Raw genomic sequence first — 6,152 nt, forward strand, 5'->3', positions numbered from 1 at the left:
AGATCACAAAGTGTGTATTCAAGTAATCATGCAGACTCTAGATGGATAGTTGAGGCGAAAAGAAGAAGTTAATATTCTATAAAGAATAACAAATCACATTCTGAAACATTAAATGGTGGTGCATGTCGTTAATATATATTTTGTTGAGGGCACAAAATGCCAGTGAAGTCAACGTAAAAGTATTATTATTTTTTAAAATGTTATTCATTATGATTTTAGTTGCATTTTTGATATTGTTGTGGAAGCTTTTTTTCAAAAGTGCACTTATTTTTAATAGTGTGTTTCATGGCTAGTTGTATCGGAAACTTATAGAGCAGAAAATGCAATGGAGTGAGCGAATTATGAACATGACTTTCAAAGATGGAGTGTCCGATCTCCTATCCATGCGTAGCCTCAACCATTTTCCGAAGTATACTTTTACTCTAGGACTCCATCCAGGCACCACAGTCTTGTAGGGTAAGTGGCCAGGCACGCCATCATTTGAAATGTCCTCTGATATGATACTATCTCGTGTGTGCTGACCTTCAGCCAGTCTGCCGAACTGCTTTACTGTGGTATCCTCAAATGGAGGAAGTAAATGCTTTTGTATGAAGCAATTAACTATAAGTTAATTGTAAGCGTGCCAAGGAAAGAAGTCACGCACAATGAATATGCGAAGAGAGGAAGGAAGGGGGGGGGGTAGAGTGAAACTGAAACCCAGTTCTAGAAAATTTAAATATAGCAATAGCTATTTACGGCCTCCAACAAGCAGGATGCCAGCATTATGTCAGAGACTAAAGTCACCTTCCAGAGGATCTGGTCGGAATTTCGTCCAATTAGGAAAGATACAGTACAGTAAGGTGGAGTTATGACCTGGAGTACAAGAGTCCTGTTTTTTTTTTGTTTTTTTCCCCTCCGAAAACAGACCACACTGCAAGGAAGTGAAGTTGTTTGATTTAGGAGTGATTCTCTACATTGCATATCAAACTCCCCCTCCCACTGTGACACAAATTTTATTTTAATCTCATTATTGTAAAGATGGGTAGTTCTGTCTTATTGTCACCCACTTTTTTTACATTTTCATAAAAATAAAAAAATATATTTTTTTATATTTTTTACTTTCTAGGATTTTATACCGTTGATGATGCTGTATAAATGTTATATCTGCTGACGATACGTATCCTTGTTGAAGCCAAAAAGTCGTACATCTTTCACTTCCGGATGGGTATATTTACGAATTCTAATCCTTTACAGTAAATTTGCTTAATTTTCTGTAACAAGTACATACGTATTCTGAACCAGTTTGTTTTCCTCTTTTCATTGCAAAATGAAGTATTCGGTAATTAATATATTTGTACGTACTACTGGCTCCACCACTACATTTTTTTTTTTTTTACTTACTGCGTATGAAATTATTTGTGCTGAATTCAGACCATGCTGTAGTGTGGTTCACTTTAAAGGTTTTTGTACTCAATAACTGAGTCATCTTGCACAAAACAGAATGCAATGGAAGAATCATATCAAGATGGCATGAGACACCTACGGGCATTGGACCCATGGTTGTTGATGATGATGTACTCAATAAATCTCAAGTACTGATGAAGCAAAAGGTTTGTTGTTGCAATTTCGAAGCGGCTAATTGACTGTCATTTTCATTAATAGTATTGTGTTGTAGCTATTATGGGACGGCTTGAATTTCTAACCAGTCCCATAATAGCTACAACACAATACTATTAATAAAAATGACAGAAAAAACTAAAGAGAAGCTTTAGCCACACCGAGATAAAGGATGCTACTGAAGCTATGTCTTCTCATTCTTCTTCTTCTTCTTCTTCCTCTTCCTCTGCTTTCCCGGTCTACGTAGGTCTCAAAACACCTTCCTTCCCTGACGGCGGGCTCTGCAACATGTTTGTTGCAGAACCTGACGTTAGGGAAGGAAGGTATCTTTCATTGGCTGCCGGTAAAAATTTAAAGTAGGGGTGCTGCATATACAAAATAAGAAAAATAATTCCTTTCTTTCCTAATCAGTAACCAATTTATTAATAAGCAAATTTACATATTAAAAAATTGCTTTTTTAAAAATATTATTTGAAAATAAAATCCATTCTTCTATTTTTGTCTTGACACAATTTTTCAATAACGTTTTCATTAAAATTTGTAATTTGCGAAATCGTGTTTTTTTGAATTGAAATCATAGACGGTGCTGTTAACGCTTTTGGTTCGTAGCATTCCTTCAATATGATTTCACTCTTTTTAAAGTGGAAAAACATCTTTCCGGTGGTTCTGCTGTGGTCATTGGAATTGTTACTAAAATTTGTATAAGTTTAATTATTTCACTAAAAACATTTGCTAAATTTTCTTCATTTAATACATTTAATAATGAAAGTAATCCTTTAAAATTGTGAAATTCTTTTCTAGAGTAAAAAATTTGTAATTCTGTTTCTAATTTTTGTTGAACAAGAATTGAATAAACTTGACATATTTCTTTTATTTCATAAGTTCGTAGCTATTTATGAAAACTCTCAAAATTTTCTTCTTCTTCTTCTTCTTCTTCTGATAAAACAGTTTAGCAGCCATTAAATGATTGGTAAATACAAATCTTTCTTTTGCTTCCGCGCAGATAATATCGCCCACTTCTTCACTTTCCGTAATTTCAGTAGTACTAGCAGACTCACAGCATTATGAATTACGGATATTTGAAATTGTTTTTTATAAAACTCATTTAATGCTCTCTGAATCTTATGAGCATCAAAGTTTGTAGATTGCATTTGATATAACATCTCAACACGAAACACGATTTCATGAAACAGTCCTAGCCAAAAATATAAACGATTCATTTTTCAGTAAACTTAAAAATCCTGTCGATGCTTGGATAGTTTTATCGGTGGTTCTTAAAGTCAGCAATTCCTCGAAACATTTAATAAGTTGATCCTTATATTCAAAAACTGTATTAATTGTTCTTAAATTAAAATTCCAACGTGTGTTTGATGATCTTGGAATGCGTGCATTTACATTCTTATCTAACATTGTCAATCTCTGTGGAGATTTTGAAAAAATGTGGCTATTCCTGAGAGATTTGCAAAAAATAATCGTACAGATTTAATTGATGCAGATTTAATTGATCCACCAACTAAATTTTATTCAACATAATAAAATTTAGTTGATGGGCATAGCAATGAATAAAACGAGCATTTTTGAAAACCTGTTGAATTTTATGTTGAACCCCTCCTTGCTCACCTTTCATAACATTAGCTCCATCATATGTTTGAGCTATTCGCTTAATCGAATCATTTTTCAATACTTTGTTTATTTCGTTAAGTAAACATTTTCACAAACCATCTGCAGTTGCATTTTCTGGAGTAAAAAATCCCCAAAATCGTTCACAAACTATACCTCGAAATTCATAACAGAAAACAATCACTTGTCAGAAACGTCGTCGGCCATGACTGTTACTTGCGATGTTTCATTGATTTCCGATGCTGTGTGATCGTGAAAAACTTGTAATATGCATTGTAATAATTATTCGTTTTGAATAGTTTTTGATGTCCTTTTAAACACCGAACTGTTATCTAAATATTTTGCAAAGGAGGATCAAAAGTTGCAATGAAATTTATTAACCCTTAAATACTCCCAGATTTTCAGACGACTCACTTTCATTATGTCCCCGAAGGGAAAATTTGCCACAAAATTTTATACAATCAATTATTTTCGATAATATTTCTCTGTTTTTCTTCACTTCTTCAATATGTTTCAATTATGATGTTCTGTAAGCCTCACTAAGTTCTTCGAAAATATTAACTTGTTCTAATGATGAACACGAAATAACATTTTCCATGTGTTTTCGAGAATTCTGATGCTTTTCACATTTTTCTTTTATTCTGTTTATATTTGTAAAACCACTTTGAGTCCATCCACTATCGCCGCCAAAAAAGTAAACAAGGAAAACAAAATAAAGCATTTCTAGTTTCGCAACCGCGAAGCCATTTAATTTTTTGATACCACTCACTGTTAAAAGACCAGATGTATTCTTTATTTTTACTTATTCCTTCTCGACTAATAATAATATCTGGAGTAAGACGACCTTTATTTTTTATTTCTATTTTTTCGTGTAACGATAATTGAGAAAATATAATTCTTTTCATACTTTCAACAGTGACACTCGTCATAATTCTTCCTTGTATTTATAATAAATAAATAATTATATGTTATTTTAACAGAATAAAATAACTGAAATAAAGAGCTAAAAAAGCTTCACTTCGGCGATGCAAAATTATACAAATTAAGTGGATATTGAATTCAACATTATTTTAAAGCAGAATGTAGAAACTCTAAGAGTTTTAGAAACTTTGAGTTTCATGCCGAATATATAGAAACTATAAAAGTTTTGGCAGATCCAAGCGTAAGCCAACCTAGTTCAGGTTAGGGCAACTCGTAGTAAAGGTGGAGTAAGTTCTGATCGCTATCCTTAGTATTTAGCGTCATATTAGTATTTAGTATTTATCTTAGTCTTTAGCACATCTCCTTACGGACATGTGCTTTACATTATGGAAAATACTAAGGATAGTGATCCGAACTTACTCCACCTTTACTACGAGTTGCCCTAGCCTGAACTAGGTTGCCTTACGCTTGGATCCGGCAAAACTTTTATAGTTTCTATATATAATCGGCATGAAAATCATAAGGTTTCTATTCGGCTTTGAAATAATGTAGGATTCAATATCCACTTAATTTGTATAAGAATAAAATAAGATTTGCAAAAAAATAGTTCACCCTCACCACGAACAATCACCAATAATAAAAGTTACGTAACTCACAGAATAACGCGCGCTAACATACAATTTATGTGAGCGACACTGCCCAAATGAGCAGTGTCGGATTCACTAGTTATGTGCAATGCCAAGCGCAAACGAATATCGGCGAATCTGGCTGCAATTGGTCGAACGTGATAATTCCGACACTGCGTTAGATCGCAGTGCATTTGTTTCGTAATCTAAAGCGTTAATCGAACAATTCCAATTATTAACTGTTCAATCAATGTCAAAACATAAGCTGTAACCTTTAACATGTTGCATTGCATTTATATAATGTTGTAAGCATTGTTATTATTTATAAACACCAACAAAATTGAAATTTTCCATTTTTTTTCCTTGGGGATGCTGAAGTATCGCAGTGCTTATTTACGAGCCGCCACTAGTATCATTGCCTGTAGAAGTGTTTGCCTGTAATGAAGGACGAAAAACCTCAGTTTCTGGAGAACCCCCCCCCCCCACACACACAAGACCGGATAACTCATTTTTAGTCGAAAGAAACCAGATGAAGGTTCCTCAAGTCTTGGAGGGAAGAACCCGGGTCTTTGCGACCAAAGAGCTTCGTCTATAACGACTAAGACGGAGGCTCTTAGCTATGCACTCTCATTGTATGCCAAAATACTGCCGATCGGTCTAAGCTGTAGGCCCACCTTGGGCTGTTAGAACACCATGCATTCGACGTGCAATAGACTGATACAAGTGGTGTACATGATAATGGAATTTGGGACCATTCTTCCTGCAAAATATGTCCCAATTGTGCCAGTGATGATGCAGGAGGAAATGTGATCGAACTTGGAGAACCTATTGGAGACAACGCCTTGTCCGTTTCCATACCTTGTCATAATCTTCGATACTGTGGATCGTAATACATCTACGAATTGTACCGTTTTCGTTACGGCAGCTCCTGCAAGCCGCACTCGAATGTCGTACCTTTTCGGAGGTCCCTGAGGTCTGATATTTTGCACACTAACTGCACAACAATAATCACAGATGTGACGGTGCAGCATGATATCGGCTATCACATAGCAGTGCCATAGTTGATGCTGAGTTAGCTGTTGTGCATTAGTTGGAACATATTTTGCAGGAAGAATGGTCTGAAAATTTCATTATCATATGTACATGACTTGTGTCAGTCTATTCCATGTCGAATTCATGGTGTCCTAGCAACGCGCGGTGGGCGTACAGCTTATTAATAAAAAAGTCTCCAAAAATATTTCTAGGCGTTTCCATTATTTTGATAACCCTCTGTACATGATAACTTTATAAAGATACATAACATTATAAAGATGAATAAATGACTTCCTTTTGTGGTTGTCTTACTTATCTACTTTCTTATACAAATTTAATAATCATCCCGTATCCCAT

The sequence above is a fragment of the Typopeltis vanoorti genome, chromosome 4 (genome assembly GCF_054136105.1).
Source record: "Typopeltis vanoorti isolate ZY-2024b chromosome 4, IOZ_Tvanoo_1.0, whole genome shotgun sequence".
NCBI classification, from domain to species: Eukaryota; Metazoa; Arthropoda; class Arachnida; order Uropygi; family Thelyphonidae; genus Typopeltis; species Typopeltis vanoorti.